The sequence below is a fragment of the Hemiscyllium ocellatum genome, chromosome 42 (assembly GCF_020745735.1).
Source record: "Hemiscyllium ocellatum isolate sHemOce1 chromosome 42, sHemOce1.pat.X.cur, whole genome shotgun sequence".
Lineage (NCBI taxonomy): Eukaryota > Metazoa > Chordata > Chondrichthyes > Orectolobiformes > Hemiscylliidae > Hemiscyllium > Hemiscyllium ocellatum.
The window spans coordinates 31,086,571-31,104,731 of NC_083442.1; the positions used below are offsets into that span (position 1 = coordinate 31,086,571).

Sequence of the window (18,161 nt, forward strand, 5' to 3'; positions counted from 1 at the left end):
TGAGGCTTGAATCAGAACAAAAAGATATGAGTCCCTTCATGATAGATGCACTTTATTTAAGTTTTGCTTAACATAACTTGGATGCTATAAATTGTAATGCTAATTAGATATATTTTGTCATTGAGGCTATTTGTAAAATGTGCTTCCTTTAGTGACTTGAAAGTTGTAGGTTTATCTTTGTCATGCAAATTAATTTTACTTACTAGGAAGGCTGATAAATTAACTACCCCAGTTGTGGAGGTGCCAGTGTTGGACTGGGGTGCAAAAAGTCAGAAGTCACACAACACCAGGTTATAGTCCAACAGATATATTTGAAATCACAAGCTTTCGGAGTGCTGCCCCTTCATTAGGTGACTTCATCCGATGAAGGGGCTGTGCTCCGACAGCTTGTGACTTCAAATAAACCTGTTGGACTATAACCTGGAGTTGTGTGACTTCTGAATTTACCCCAGTTGAACATCATTTTTTCATACTGATGATATCATTCAGAAAATGACAGCCATAGTTCATATTTAAATAATACTAAGTTACATACTTAGTCATGTTAATTTTAGATGGCAGACCAATACTTAGTGTAGTCATTAAAGTCTCAAGTATAACTTCATGATGTGAAAATAATTTGCAATAACTTTTTTAAAAAATGCATTAGCTTGGAGGGAATGGGCAAAATATTAGGATTGGGGTGCTTGCTGACCTTTTAAGAGGGATGGTGTTAATAAGGCAAGATTTCAAGCAAAGGAACAAAGTTATACCATCATACATAGCTAATAAAAGGTTATTCTTTCTGATCTCTTAACTTTAAGGTTCCTCTATAGATTTTCACTCCATTTATAATTTGAGAAAGAAGAGATTAAAATTAATTCAAATAATCACACTTCATGAAATATATAATTTCATGCACACAAGAACTTCACGAAAGGGGCAAGTGACAAAGATTTCAATAGTTGACCTATCTTGAAAATCTCTTTGCTATTATTCCTATGAAGTATGCCAATATAAGTTCAAAGAATAAAAAATGCAGAATAATCATGAGGGGCCTGGATAGGGTGAATGGCCAAGGTCTTTTTTCGGGGATAGCAGAGTCCAAAACTAGAGGGCATCGGTTTAAGCCGAGAGAGGAAAGATTCAAAAAGGGCCTGAAGGGCAACTTTTTCACGCAGAGGATGGTGCATGTATGGAATAGCTGCCAGAGGACATGGTGGAGGTGAATACAGAAGGGTCAGTTTCAGTGCCGTATGACTGTAACGTTACGTATGTTAAAAATATTGTGAAAGGTTCGATCGTTTATCTTTGCTAGAAGGTCCAGAAGACATGTGGGATAGTTCTCCTGAAGCAAGTGTGTGGTTACATAAAATGAAATGATTAATTGCCAATTTGATGGTACTGTGATATCTATTTACATTTGTCAGATGCCAATGTTTGTTATATTTAATGTAGAACCTGGTATCTCTTTGTTTAAATGAACAGAGCAGTTCATCTTTCATTTTATCCACACAACCTTTTTCATCCATTTTGAGTTTTTACTTTATATTCTGGTTTCGTAAGCTGTGAAAAATTGTAGCTGCCACCCCATGAATACTGTGAAAAACTGCTAGTTGTGATGCATAGCTTGAAAATTGTCCAGTTATTGATTTACAAAGGGATCATTGTTGCTGTGTATTGAGAACAGAAATGGGTTAAATGCTGATAACTTCTCTTGTGGATTTGGATGTAAATCTAGTCAAAACAATTAAATGATATTCCCGAGGAGCTGGAAATATGCTTTGTTGAATAGACCGATGTCAAATTAAAATACAGATAACGTTTTTCTTTGTTGCATTTGTCTTTATTGCCTCTGTACCTGATGTTGCCCATAGCTATGCTTTGGACAGGAGTTGGGGCATTGCTAAATTAACATGGTTTTTAGTTCCCAAGACCATTGGTCAAATCGTATTGTGTCAGCAGTACAAGACATATACTAAGAATTTTGTCAGTTTGATTCATAGTTTATGTAGAGTTTCCTGAGAGGATATATCAGCAGTCAACAAGTATGCTGATGCCTACTGTTTAGGATTGTTTGAAATGGACTGCCACTTGGACAGGGAACCATTGAACTGCTTTAATACACCGCAGAGGAGGCTGTAGTGGGGCAACTTCTGGTTTTTAAGCAGGCCATTGCCAGCACCAACATGAGCTGAACTCACATCATAATGTAAATGCAACTTACTGTGTTTAAACATTTTAGTGGTACTTCTGGTATGCAACGTATGAATTTGGCTCACGCTGCTACAAGTTGGAATGTCAGACATGAGCACCAGTGAGGAGTGTTAAGTATTACTTTGGTCTTTTCTTTTGTTGGAGCCACAGTGACTAGAATTTCTTGCTACAGAGAGATTTTCAAAGTAGAGGACCAGGCCCAAGTAAATGAAGGGTGCCGTATATTCAGGACATATCAGCCAGTAGCTTTTGTTTGAAATTGGTACTTGCTCATTTTTTAAAAAATTAGCTGGATTTTACAGCAGCCATATGAATAGATTAATTTCTATTGATTCATTTATATTTCAAGGTCAGAAGTAAGGGTGTTCACCAATGATAGCACAATGTTCAGAACCATCTCTCAGACACTGAAATGTTGCATTTAAAAATGGACTAAGACTTGGACAGTATCCAGGCTTGGGATGACAATTGGCAAGTAACATTCTGATCATACAAATGCCAGGCATTGACCATCTCCAATAAGAGACAATATAACCACTGCCCCTTGACATTCGATGGTATTGCTATCACTGAATCCCTTGTTATCAATATCCTAGGGGTTACCATTGACTAGAAACTGAACTGAACTCATCATATAAAGATAATGGCTACAAGGGCAGAGTCAGAGGCTTGTAATACTGTGGTGAATAATTTCAAAGTCAGGAGTGTAACTGAATGCTCCCCAATACCTGATGCAGCTTCAACAATACTCAAGCTTGAAACCATCCAGGACAAAGCAACTTGTTTGATTTGCTCAACATCCACCCATATTCATTCTCTCCACCACAGATGCTCAGTCTACCATCAGTCTACTATTTACAAGATGCATTGCATAGATTCACCAAAGATCCTTGGACAGCACCTTCCAAACCCACGACTATTTCCACTTGGAAGGATGTGAGCAGCAGATGCATGGGAACACCACCACCTTTAAATTCTCCTGAGTCACTCGCCATCCTGACTTGGAAATATTTCACTGTTCCTTCACTGTCACTAGGTCAAAATCCTGGAATTCCTTCCCTAATGGGCATTTTGAGACTATATGCAACACATGAACTGCAGCAGTTCATGGAGGCAATGCACCATAATTTCTCAAGGTCAGTTTGGAATGGGCAATAAATGCTGGCCATCGCGAGTGAATATTAAAAAATGATGAAAAGTGCCATTATGTAATTTTAACAATTATTGCTGACAACTATTCCTTCATTGTTTTGCTGTCTGTACTTGGGAGGGAAATTTTGGATGATATGTGGCCCAATGTTATGGGCAGATCGAAAATGGTCTGATTCTTTCATGCCTAAAGTCACTGTGATAGCAGGGATAGTCCATGTTCAATCTGCAGTGAGTCAGTTCACTTATACCAAAGTCTAGTCTTCATGCTGGATGTGACTGAGATACAAATGTTGATAGTTGGTTGCAGTAATATGCTGGCTGTTCCTTCATGCAGCCCTGGAAAAGAACCTTTTTTTTGCAAAGTGTTCCCAGTTTGGACAGGTCATATTGAAATTTTAAAGTTGCTGTCATACTTCCTAAGTGATTCTCTTTCTGCTTGTAGAAATTTCACGAGTAATCTTGGTGGCAGAAGATAACACCCTCTATGACGTGGTACTGATTTTTTTTTTGCATGAGGTTTAACCACCAGGCCCAATAATATTCTTGCCAATTGTCATTCCACCACACTTAATACCTCAAAATCAATACTTCCTGTTCAACTGCATAGAGGAGCAGTTTGGATTTATTGGTTCAAAGTTCCCACGTCTCTTTAATGGAAATACAACATGGTCGTATGGGTGTCCTGCTAAGGATGTTGGTTTTGTAACATGGTTGCACCAATTGCTGCTCATTTGCTAACTGTACAGTGAAGATCCTTCAATTATAAATAAATGTAAGTATATTTAATAACTGGTGTTTTTAAAATAGGATTATGTCTGAATGATCTGTGCGCAAGTCCTCTTTATTTAAAAGCTTGCAGATTTTACAATTTTTATATAGAAATCCTAAAGCTCTTTGGACAGTTCTATTAAAAGCATTATTAAAAACTAAAATCAAAACCAAAGTGGTAATGCTCCAAAGATTCGGAATTTATTGTTCAAGCATCACATTATAAACTGAGTAGAAAATTATGATATCATACAGAATAGTAGTTGCCAATATCTGTCTCAATATATTTGGTCACGTGTATCAAATATAACTTGGGAAAAACTATTTATCTGATGGCTCAGCATTTTGGATATTCTTCCCTCTTGGATGTTGCATTACATGGCTGGGAGAGCATTTCTATATTTTCTTTATTTATTCGAAGTGTATTTGGGGCTCTTACACCTCAGATCAGCCATGATCTCATTGAATGGCAGAACACATTCGAGAGGCTGAATGGCCTACTCCTGTTCCTTTGTTCCAATGTTCCAGTCTCCAGAAAAGAAAGCTGTAGGTAGGGCTTTCAGAAGGCTTGCTTGTTCCTTTTAAAGGCACCAAATTTGTCCAACCAGATTTGCTGCTTTACAGACTAGGCTCATTATTTTAATACAGCATTTTAAAATCAGAACAGCTCGCAATTGGATCCTTAATCTGCTAGACTGTCGAATGTTAAGGAAACAAACAAATTAGTTCTTTTGATCTAACTGTAAAATTATGCATTGTAGATGTATATGCCCAAACATGTTTGTTAGTTGCATTTGAAAATAGTCAATATTGCATTTCTAGCATTGTAAATCCAATTTCTATAAGGACATTCACAATGGGTAACTTTTGAATCAAATGAATGCTATGCGTTAGTCCAGCAAAAAGACAGTTATTGTACCATTAGGAAGTTGATATCTTGGTATGGGATTTGCAGCCATGCTGTTCTCAAGTCTATTGAGTGACAATAATGGATGGTAAATTATTAATGTCTGTAAAAGAACCCACCTGCTCAAAAGAAGCTTGATACAACAATGTACAATGAGTGGGTGAGTCAGTATAACACAAATTAATTTTAAATTTGTCACTGTATTGATGTGGGAACCTTTTAAAGTAGAAGTTATTGTCAGATTGACATAAAAGTAAGTTTGTGTTTTTAAAAAATTATCAGTGTAGAATTTGAGAATTGTGTGATCACTAGCTTTGCTTCATGAATAAGCCAGCAATCTAAGCCCAGTATTATTTATATGCTGCCGTGCTGAAAATGGAATGAATTCCAGTACATTTTTGATACATTTCAAAATTTCTAGACATACTGAAATCTTTCAAATTTAACACATGCTTTCTTGTATTTTTGTACAAAAGAATTTGTAGTAGAAGCAAATGATAAATGTCAGCCAAAATTGTAAAAATATTCTTACATTTCTTCACAACTTAATAAATTCAAGCTTATTGGAGTTTAAATTTGCTGTTCTTCTGCATGCTATAGCAAGTTCTCCCCAAGCGGTTGCAATTACAGATGGTATCAGTGATCATTTTCACAACAAAGTTGAAGGTAGTTTTCATTATTGTAGATTTTGACTTGCCTTGAAAAGAAAGCATGACTGTATAATTAATGGGCAATTTTGTGGAATACAGATCGTCTGTTGAAAGTAATAGTGAATGGACATTATTATTTTTAATTAAAAATTATCTTTAAAAATGTTGAATGATTATCCCATTTGTAATATATTTGTCTGGCAGATTATTCGAAGCTATGTTGAAATCCTAATTTGTTCATTGCTAATCATTGTCTGTGAAATTGAAACCACAGAGGCAGATTATGTAAACATATTTAGTTGTGAAGGTGAATATAGCCCTTGATCATAGCAGACTTGCATTTACTTCAAGTGACTAATACAGGATTGCTCATGTTGAAGCATGTAACCTATCTCCCTTAATAAATGTCTTCTCTTCTCTGATCATCTTGTCATTCCATACTTTTCTCATGTTGTCCTTGAAGGACTTGTCCAGAGAGATAGCCACTGATTAAATGAACAGAGCTGATTTGACTACCTAGGACCATTGGGAATATCACTATTTTGCAGTCTACCTTCAGTAGTATCTGGATGAGAAGACTTCTTCTTAGGTGATCTTCCTGTTCAGATACTCCAAATTTCCCTCAGCCACGTCTTCAAGCCACCTTTATCTGTTCATCCTTCATTGTGAACATAAATAATTGCTGATTTGGGAAGGCATTTCTCGTGAATATCACTACTGACTTAGGTTTTATCCTGTTGGACATTGTGGTGATTCCAGCTGATGGCGATATTGCAGAAGTCATATCCCAGAAGGCTTGTTAGGTCATAATTTTAATTTTTGCATTTGGCTATTATGGTGATTAGTCACTGAAACCTATTCAAACATGGCTGCAGATGTTCTTTAACAATAGAACATAGTTTTATTTTCCTTTGTGCAATAAAATTATGTACCTGAGATAGCTATAAACCTTGGTACAAGCAGCAAAGTTTCAATCTATTACCCAACACTGTCCTTTTACTGATATTCAATTCCAGAAAGATATCACTCCTATCTCAACACTATATTAACCAGCTTCTCAAAGTTTCTTGCCTTAAACTGTGGAAACTGTTTTAATTCCTTTCCAAGTCCATTGAAATAAATCTTTCATGATTCTGTTGGTCCAATCTTTTTCTATTCTTACAACTTGAAGATTTCTATCCAAACTGTCTTGGCTTTGAAGCTCCATAATCTAAAACTCTTGGCTAGTCTGACTAGTTCCCCTGAACTAAAAGCTTGATACTCCTACCATTCTCTTTCCTTAACTGACTCCTGGAATTTCTGGACTGGGATCTTAAATCTTCAGTTCTAAAGTAATGATTTATGCTCTATTGTAAACTCCAGCTAAAGAAATATTCCATCTATCAACATGACAGCAGTTCTGCCAGGCACTTGAGTGCAGTCACATGCTTTCATAGAATCGACACACTTAGGTAATTCTTTCAAGTGAATGTCTAATCTGTTTAAAAGAAAGCTACCTCACAGAACCAAGGATGTGTAGGTTAGGTGCATTATATAGGAGTAAATGTAGAGTAATAGGGTAGGGGAATGGGTTTAGGTGGGTTACTCTTTGGAGGTTCAGTGAGGACTTGTTGGGCTGAAGGGCCTGTTCCAACACTGTCGGGATTCTGATTCTGACTTACATCCATCTGCCTTTATTTCAAAATCACCTTTTGTCACAACATATGCAACAGCACAATGTTAGCATTCATTGACAGGCTTAGAATTTAAAAGAATGAGGGGGGTATCTGACTGAAACTCTCTCAATACTGAGAGGCCTGGATAGAGTAGATGTGAAGATGTTTCCACTAGAGAGACTTAGACCTGAGGGCACAGCCTCAGTATGAAGGGATGACCCTTTAGAACTGAAAGGAAGAGGAATTCCTTCAGCCAGAGGATGGTGAATCTGTGAACCTCCTTGCCACAAAGGCTGTGGAGGCCAAGTTGTTAAGTGTCTTTAAGACAGAGATAGAGAAGTTCTTGATGAGTAAGAGAATCAAAGATTACAGGGAGAAGGCTGGAGAATTTGGCTGGGAATCATTAGTCATGATTGAATAGCAGAGTAGACTCAATGGGCCAATTGGCCCAATTCTGCACCTGTATCCACTGAAATATGATAAACCTGTCATCAAGTTTTTTTTTGGGGCCCTCTGAAATCTTGGTCTGCTGGCATAGTGCAAAACTGATTCTGTTCAAAAACTTGATGCACTATCCAGAGTTGCCTTGAAATCTGCACCGCCTAATTTACTTTTGACTTGGATCTAGATTCGCAGTTTCTTGGTGAATTAGTGTCCATTTTGTTGATATTTGTTGACTTATTTTGCACCTTCATCTTTTGATTGTGGCCACATGCTAACTTTCCTCCATGCATTTATTTTGGGGATTTCCTTTAATTATGTAGAGTTTCCTCCAAGCTCTAATTTTCTTTTATGATTTCTTATGAATTCTGTAGCTGCTATACAATTATTTATCTGCTCTGCAATTTCAATAGCTGTGAGTTTGAAGAGAGTTCATGTATTTACCATTTCTTCTTGATACTGGTAATAATAAACTGCAGGATTTGTAGCGCACGTCAGTGAGGTGGTAGCCTTCTCACCATGTGTTAACATGCTTGAACCCAAAGAGTTGAACAGTGTTGCTCTGAGTCAATTTAAATAGATTGAATAGCAGAGTGAGTTTGATTTCAGTGGCAAATGAATAGTATGAAGAATTTGGATTTTCTTGGCTAGATATTGGAGGGCCATTTTTTTAATGTAAGACTAACTGTTACTCTAGTATTTATGATATGATATTAAATACATACAAGTACACATGATGGTTAGCACTGCTGCCTCACAGCAGCAGGGACTCAGGTTCGATTCCTGCCTTGGGCGACTGTCTCTGTGGAGTTTGCACATTCTCCCCGTGTCAGCGTGTGTTTCCTCTGGGTGATGTGCAGGTCAGGTGAATTGGTTATGCTAAATTATCCATATTGTCTAGCTGGATTAGTCTGGGTGAATATAGGGTAGGAGAATGGATCTGGGTGGGTTACTCTTCGGAGGATCAGTGTGGACTTGTTGGGCCAAATGGTCTGTTTCCATACTGTGGTGAATCTAATCTAATAACTAACTTACTTTAAAAATGATTGAAACTTGTAGAGATGATGTATGAAGGATAATTTACCCCTGTGTATTTTAGTTTAATGTGCTTCATTATTCTATAAAATTAGCCATGTTCTCCAAATATTGAGTCTGGGATGAGGGAATAATAAAATCTGTTTAATTTTAATGCACCCACGAACCATTTGCTATTTAACACAAAGTGCCATTCATAATATGTTGAATGCATTATTGACCTCTAATTATATCTCCTGCTGCTGATCTTAAAATTAAGATTCAAACATCATCTAGATTGTTAAGCAAAAATTGTTGAATCACATTAGTTTAAGATTTTGCAGAAATATTGTTCTCAAATGGGATTTCTGAACTGGTTGAAGCATAATAAGGTGGGTCAGTCAAGTGGAGAGGTTTCCTGAGGCGTAAAGGGCCCTGTTATGCATAATCTTTGCTGTTTGTCAATCCTGAAAGTAAATTATCGAATGTTGTGAGGGTGGTTGAGTGCTGAAATGGGATGTTTAGAAGGCCTACCTCAGTTATCTAGGCTATGGTCCAGTGGCAAATGTTGTGCCCCTGTTCAAAAAAGGGAATAGGGATAATCCTGGGAATTACAGGCCAGTTAGTCTTACTTCGGTGGTAGGCAAAGTAATGAAAAGGGTACTGAGGGATAGGATTTATGAGTATCTGGAAAGACACTGCTTGATTAGGGACAGCCAGCACGGATTTGTGAGGGGTAGGTCTTGCCTTACAAGTCTTATTGAATTCTTTGAGCATGTGAATCCAAGCATGTGGATGAGGGTAGAGCAGTGGATGTAGTGTACATGGATTTTAGTAAGGCATTTGATAAGGTTCCCCATGGTAGGCTTATGCAGAAAGTCAGGAGGCATGGGATAGTGGGAAATTTGGCCAATTGGATAGAGAACTGGCTAACCGGTCGAAGTCGGAGATTGGTGGTAGATGGTAAATATTCAGCCTGGAGCCCAGTTATAAGTGGAGTTCCGCAGGGATCAGTTCTGGGTCCTTTGCTGTTTGTAATTTTTATTAATGACTTGGAAGAGGAAGTCAAAGGGTGGGTCAGTAAATTTGCAGATGATATGAAAATAGGTGGAGTTGTGGATAGTGAGGAGGGCTGTTGTCAGCTGCAAAGGGACTTAGATATGATGCAGAGCTGGGCTGAGGAGTGGCAGATGGAATTCAACCATATCAAGTGTGAGGTTGTCCATTTTAGAAGGACAAATAAGAATGCGGAATACAGGGTTAACGGTAGGGTTCTTAGTAAGGTGTAGGAGCAGAGGGATCTTGGGGTCTATGTTCATAGCTCTTTGAAAGTTGCCACTCAGGTGGATAGAGCTTGTAAGAAGGCTTATAGTGTATTAGCGTTCATTTGCAGAGGGATTGAATTCCAGAGTCGTGAGGTGATGTTGCAGCTTTACAGGATCTTGGTAAGGCCACATTTGGAGTACTGTGTGCAGTTCTGGTCGCCTCACTTTAGGAAAGATGTGGAAGCTTTGGAGAGGGTGCAGAGGAGATTTACCAGGCTATTGCCTGGAATGGAGAATAGGTCGTACGAGGATAGGTTGAGAGTGCTAGGCCTTTTCTCGTTGGAACCGCGAAGGATGAGGGGTGACTTGATAGAGGTTTATAAGATGATCAGGGGAATAGATAGAGTAGACAATCAGAGAGTTTTTCCCCAGGTACAACAGTGTGTTACAAGGGGACATAAATTTAAGGTGAAGGGTAGAAGGTATAGGGGGGATGTCAGGGGTAGGTTCTTTACCCAGAGAGTGGTGGGGGCATGGAATGCACTGCCTGTGGGAGTGGCAGAGTCAGAATCATTGGTGACCTTTAAGTGGCAATTGGATAGGTACATGGATAGGTGCTTAAGCTAGGACAAATGTTGGGCACAACATCGTGGGCCTAAGGGCCTGTTCTGTGCTGTATTGTTCTATGTTCTATGTAATTAGGCTGTCTAGCACTCAGCCCTCTCATGATGGGTTTTGTGTGTCTTATTTCCCTTTTGTATTCCATTGACAGAATAACTGTCAGCTGTTATGGCCCTGTTGTTTGAAACTTGCTTCCTAAACTTCTTCACTATCCATTTACCTCTCTAAGGAACCTTTTTCTTTTGACTCAGCTCTCTCTCTCTCCATATGTTCATTACCCCATTTTAATTCCATATATTGGCATAAATATAAATACAATATGATATGGTTGGTATGTCGCTAGTGTAGGTGTTTATAAAAATGAGTGGGACACTGCCCTGTGGGAGACCATTTAAATATCGTCCTTCTCTTGTTTGGAAATATCAACAGCATCCAGTGTAGTTTGGCACAGCTGAGACCGTTTGTACACCAGTCCATATCACTACAAGTATTGTCAGCTGATGATAGGTTTATGAAAGTGGCTGTAGCCTTGAACTATTGATGAAAGCCTTGAGAGCTTCTTCACAGCTAGTGATGAAAACCACCATCAGTTGTAGGGCTAATTCTTAAAATGAATGAGCTGCTGTCGGAGTTTCTGGATTGTGCAAAGCAGTGAACTGGAGCCTACTATTCTCAGGGTTGTTTATTTTGACTTGATTATTACCTTTGCCTTGTGTTAGATTAGAGAAAGTGACCATTTCCCATCGCAGTTGATCAGTGTGCCAGTAGCCATTGTTTTACCAGTGCACCAAGATGGGAGACTATTTGCTTTGCCCTTGTTTGTGTTTGCCAGACCATCATCTAGTTCAACAAGATTTAAGTCATCTGACAGAGGGAAGGCTCTCTGGAATACACACCAATATCTTTCTAGGATATGGAAGCCATGTTAACCTCTGATTTGTCAAATGTGATTACATGTGGAAACAGCAACCATACCCAGCTTAATCCATAGTCTCAGCACTCGGCTTTGAAAATGACAAGACACCGCATTCAATGTGCAAAATGTCCCAACCAGTGGAAAAAACATACTCCTGACTCTGACTGTGGAAGCCCTGACTAAATGACATAGCGCATGATAACATCTTTAAAGTACCTATGGCACAGTGGTAGTGTCCCTGCCTCTGAACCAGGCTGTCTAGGTTCAACTCCCATCAGCTTGAGAGGTGTGTTGTGTCATATCAGAACAGATTGATTGATTAAGAAATATCCCCATGGTAACATCTTGCCCAAACTCAGCTTTGAGTGTGGACATCCTTGGGGCGCTGGACTTATTGGGAAGTTGACGTTAAAACTATGCTGACAGCTTTTGTTCCTAAAGTCTTATCAAAGAAGAAAACAACTTCCATTTGAGAAGAATTTTCAGGATTTTCAACATTTTGAGTAGATAGCCTGCAGTGAGAATGGATTTATGACCACTATGTATTTTACATGTTTGATGGGATGGCTGTAACCACTTGAAAGGATGTTCTTTCATGTGAACAAATCATTATTCAAAAACTGAAAACAATAAATGCTGGAGATTACAGCAGGTCAGACAGAATCCATGGAGAAAGAGCAAGCTAATGTTTCGAGTCTCAATGACTCTTCATCAGAGCTCTCTCCATGGATGCTACCTGACCCGCTGTGATCTCCAGTATTCGTTGTTTTCAGCACAGGTCCCAACACCTGCAGTAATTTGCTCCCTCGTTTTTCAAAAATACTGGTGTTACACCAATAAAATCCATTTCCCATCAAGGCCAGCATCATGTCAGGCAATTAAGTGAGAGCAAGTAGAGTCACAGATGGTTAGGGGAAGAATACCTTGAATCAATTTCTTGCGTGAAATATGCCTTCAACTGAATGATTTTGGTGGAGTATAATTCCTGAGTCATGGAGGTCTGCAATCCACTATGCCTTCTCCAGTCTCGTATTTTGCTGTAAACACTTGTGCCTCCTTTGGACCCGTGTTTTGTTTCAATACTCATTTTTACCTTGCTTAGTCATTGTTGCCCTTCACCTTATCATACCCTTTTCATGATTCTGCTTTTCCATCAAGCCCCAGAGCTCTGCTCTTGGTTAGAATTAGCATCTTCTAGTTCTGATGAGTGACTTGAAAGATAAATTCTGTTTTTTATACATGTGATATCTAACTAGGCTGCCTTTGAGTAGAACTTTCTGTTTTATTTCAGCATTTAATATGTGATTTCCTGTGTTAATTTCATTCATAATTAGGTATTCATAGCGCAGATTTTCAATGTTACACTATAATCTTCAGAGCAATTTTCGGCTATTGTTCAACACAATTGATTGAGGTGAAAAGGTTAAAATGAACTATTTATATTAGGAATTGTGATTAATGAATGAGATGAGGCATATCTGGATAATTAAGTTCTACTGTTAATTTGTGATCTTTGGAACGTTACTTACGGAACTGTTGATATTGGAACTTTCTGTGAAATTGCTGGATGTTTTTATATGTGGGCTGTGAACTTGGAGTGGTTTTATCCATAGCTTGTATCAACTGAAAGGGTTGTTATAGGTTTTCAACAAAAAAAAATGGGATGTACTTTGCTACATAAACTATCAAGCATAGTTCAGTTTTCACTTGCTTTCTTTGTTGAATTATTGTTTACTTTCCCTGAACTGCCTCTCTCCTACTTGACGATAATACCTCATTTCAAACTAACTCCACTGAACTTCTGATGTAGCCAAAAGCAGGCAATAATTTGGAAGTTAAGAATTAAATGAATGTTAACTTAAGCTTTATTTTGGATGCTGGTTGAGGGAATAGTGCTGAGAAATAAACTGAAAGAACTCTTTGTCCTTCAAATATTGCTGTGAGATCGATGGTATCCAATTGAAACAATAGAACAAAGAAGAAGCCTCCGTTTAATTGTTCTGCTTAACACTGCAGCATTCTTCAGCTTAGAATGTGTCTTTACATTTTGAAATGGTATTTGAACCACTAACCAAACCTGATCTTAGATTAGTTTGCCTCTTATTCTAGACTATTGTTGGATTTGTCTCCACTAGTATCTATCTGACTCTTACTCGTACTTATCACAGAAAAGTTTTGGCTAATTTCAGTATATCGTGCTAGTTGTGGTGTTAATGATAGCTTGCCACCTTAGATGTACTTTAATGAGTTCAAAAGCTCCAGCATCTCACATTTTAGTGCTGCAGTGCACAGGAGCGCTTTGGCTAGTTTTAAAGCTTTTTGTCATGTTTATTTTTATGTTTAAAACTCTACTGCACTAAAGTTGTTTAAATTTGTGTCAACAATTTAGTAATATTTTTGTAAACTGGCATTATTCAGTTTAATTTAAGGTGTCATCAAGTGATGTCATGATGCACCAAAGATTGGGACAGGGGAATATATATAGGATGGATGCCTAACTTCAGCATTATGAATATACTGTTTTTATTAAGCACAGTTAGACCAGCTTTAGACACCAAAATCTGAAAGAAAATCCTTTCATTTAGCTGCCCAATCTTAACAAATTTCCAGCTTTATTCTCAGTGCTTAATATTGTTTGGCTCTGGGAGCCAGTAATAATGCAATATCAAAGCTGTTGCCTCAGTTTTAAAATTTTTTTTTGCCTGATAAATATATTTGATTCATAAAGTTACATTACATAACAGTTTAAATTTGACATTACATGAAGTGCAGTTTCAGCATTGCCATGCTTGCTATTTTTGTGTACTAGTTTTCTTCTCACGTTCAGCCCACAGTGCTGGCCAGAAGTAATATGAAGGAGGGGAGCCAAATATGCAACTCTCATTCTGTCTATACACAGTCTTTCAATAGGCAAATCCTGTACAGTACATCCTTGGGCTGACACAACTGTGTCCCTCGCAGCCTTGGGCTAAAGCTTCAAAGGAACTGAGGTTTTGTCCCCACACATGCAGCATGCAAGTACACCAGCATGTGTCCACACTCAGATGCTCAAGAAACAAGCTCCCAGAAATGGATCAGTAAACTACATTTTGGGTGATCAAACCATTGTGAGCTCTAAGGTGGATTTGCTCTCCAAAGATCTGGTGTATTTGATACTTATCACTATTGTACTGCAATATTTTACATTGATGTGTACCCAGTGAATCACTTTACACCTGTCTTTGCTATGGAGTTCATTTATAGCCCTGTTTCAATACAGTAATGAGTTCCAAAGTGGTTTGCACAGCAGAAGTGCAATGTATTGGCATGCTTTGAGTATGCTTTGAGCTGCCTGAGGAAGTTAGGCTCTGTAAATTCTACCTTTCCTGATACAGCTTTTTATTGAAATGTTTTTCTGTTCATATAGTTACCGTAAAGTCGTATACAAAATTCGTAATTACAAATCAATATAGAAAAACATCTATATAAACGTTACAGGACAGAAAATTAATGCTGATTCTGAAAGCTAAGACCTACTCATGAGATAAAGCAGTGACCTATTCATTTGTAATCAGTCTTCAAGTAGCCTGCCGATGTCGGTGTTGCCAGTGCAATCTTACTGAATATGTTTTTGACCAGTTGGAGATCTTCGATTCAATAGTCTATATTTCCCATTCCTTTTGAAAAAAAATCCATTATTTTCAGTTTTTCCTAACTATCCTGACCAGTTTCTAATGCTCTGTTTGTGATGGCAACTGAATTCAGTGAAATATGAGAAGTGAAATAACTGGCATTTCAGATTTTCCACATCCACATCAGAATGTACTAGTAATCTCCTTTTCTTAAAAAAAAATTCAGAAGGTCTTTCTGAGCTCAGGAGTTTGCAATGTTGGTGTCAGTGGATATGAATTTGTACCCTTTACCCCCTCACTCATCTGCAATTTTTCTTTGTGATAACTAAGACAGTTTCAAATAAAATGCAAGATTTTAAGATAAAGTTTAATTTTCAAAATTAAGAGCAAAGTCTTTGGAAGCTAGGTTAAGACTACCATAATTGAGTTAACTCCTTTAAACTCCAAATCAAATTGCTATCTTCTGATTTTCTAAAAATACCCACATTGTATACAGTCGATACTTCATTTTAAAAAAATGTCTATACTGTTGCACTGCTGCATTTATCATTTTGAGATACTTGCAGTTTGGGTGGCGAAGAACTCAACTTGTGTTTTTATTGAAGGAAGCAGTTGTAATGAAGTTCTCAATCCCCACTTGTATTGAAGGCTCAGCCCAAACATCAAATCAGCAATAATAGATTGGTTTAGGTGCAAATGCCTTCACATGCATCCAAACCACATACCAATCCTAACTTGAAACTGTGTCTCTGTTCCTTCACTGTCGTTAGTTTAAAATCCCATAACTCCTTTCCTCATAGAACTATGGGTGTACATACAAGAGATCAGTCAAGATGACTGCTCACAACCACCTTCTCAAGGGCCGTTAGGGACAAACAATAAGTACTGTCCTTGCCAGCAGTGCCCACATTCTGTTAACAGATTTTGGAAGATTGGAAAAGTGACTTCGCTGTCTGTAATCTTATGTTTTGCATTGGTGAATTAAACCAAATCTAAAGTTGAATACAGTATTAAGTCAGTAACTTCCCTTGCCTTTCAAATGTCGTTTTTTGGAAGCAAGGTCAAACATTCTGTAATGCAAGCTATTATGGACTATGTTTTTCAAACTCTTGAGGCTAGCTGGAGGAGAGCAGGGACAGGGAGGTGGTGGTTAAGTGGATTGGTTAGGTGGGGTGGCTGGAATGGCTGAATAGTTCAGATAGGTATTTAGTGTTGTTGAGAATGTAGTTGGGGTGGTACAGAGGTAATCTGGTCAGGGGTAGGTAATTGGATCTCGCAATGGAAGTTTGGGGGGTATATATAAGGATGGGATAGGAGAGTAGTCCATGTGAATTCCTGGGATGCCTTTTTGGAGTTTAGAAAATCAGTAGATACCAATTTGGTGTTCAGTTTAAAGGACTCAGCTGAATTATGATGGCTTTACTCTGGTTTACATGCCAATTACTTTACTTTGAAAAGGATTTTTTGTTGAATATTACTTGGGCAATCATTCAAGTAAGGCTTCTGGAATTGTCTGAAGTCTCCAACTCTAAATTAGGTTAGATCAAACATCCTGGCAATTCCTACAGAGGGGAGTACCATCTGGACTTTTACAGGATCAAGACAATTGTCTTTGGTTGTACATACTTTGACGGTTGGGAGACAAAGATTTGGTTAAGCTGATCCCATTTCGTGCTGTCTCCTGCCATCATACGGACTTCCAGCTTCCTAGTATATCTTTTGTGTCTGTGTCTTCCATCACCCCTTCCTGATGATATCAACTCCTGTTCCAGTATGTTTTCTAACCATCTTACTGTGTTTCCTTTGGTTAAAAAGATAAAGATTTGATTTCAGTCTCAAAATAACGGATGCTGAATCAGTATTTTCACAAAAGTAAAATGACCATTGAATTCTGAAAAAGTGTGCTTTTAAGATCTAAGGGCAAATAATAAAGGAGCAATTTGACTTACTCTGTTGGCCCATGTCAATTACCTTATATTGTGCATTGGATAACACCCCAGTTGTTATGAAAGCATATTTGCTTAATCTCACTGAATAAGTTATTACATGATAATGTGTTGGGATGTTTGTTGGGCTGCTCTTTTACTTAGCGATTTGCAACACTGTTACAGATATTTTTAAATCAACCTGTTCAGACGTGGTATGATGACTATCAGAGCAGGTGAATCTTGAAGCTGGTACTCCTTGCTCAGAAGTAGGGATACTACCACTGTACCTCAAGTGCCTCCTCTAAACATTATTATGTAATGAAAACACATTATTAATGTGTAAAGTAATATTCATCATATCAATCCAATAACATAACTTCATGTTGGCTGGGGTTTTGACAAAACTAGATTAGCTGCAGATGACACTATTGTTAATTGAGAAGCCATGCCAAATCTGTTTTTAAAACATTACTTTGGTACAAGATATTGTTCTTCTGCAAAAGTTGAAAAATTAAAGATACTTTCTTTTTAATATAATTTGCAAAAAACAATATGTAGTGGCTGTACTTAATTTGAAATCTAACGTGCCCCTGCCTTCAGTTCTACTGTTCCTTATGTACTTAAATGAAGGAAATAAAAATCCTTCAATAGTAATTTTCTGTGAAGGCATAATTGCTTAATACAAGGGAATTGTCTAAAAAATATGAACTAGTTAGCTAAGTTAACCATCAGTATTTGAACTCTGTAAGAGAACTGCACTTGGAAATAAAATATCTTTAAATCCGATTAAGTTACACAATTTTTGCAAGTTTTTTTTGCATGGAAACCTAGCTATTTTCAGGATAATTGCTTGAAGTAATTGTGATGATTGCACCATATGGTGTCAATAGGCGATATATGTTGAAAGCTAGTCTAGTTACATTCGTCACTGTTCATCAGGAACTGTTTCGTCAGTTTAACTGAGCTGAAAATGCTTACCCCCTTCCCCATTTTTTTTGTGCAAGTGTGAAACAGTTGCTTTTATTAAAAAAAAGAGA

The 18,161-nt window shown here is 37.8% G+C and overlaps 1 protein-coding gene across 3 annotated transcripts in view; it reads left to right on the forward strand.

The window, feature by feature from the left end:
* The window catches only part of peak1 (pseudopodium-enriched atypical kinase 1), a 195,382-nt gene that overhangs the window by 92,457 nt on the left and 84,764 nt on the right, over window positions 1-18,161 (forward strand). The window lies entirely within an intron of this gene.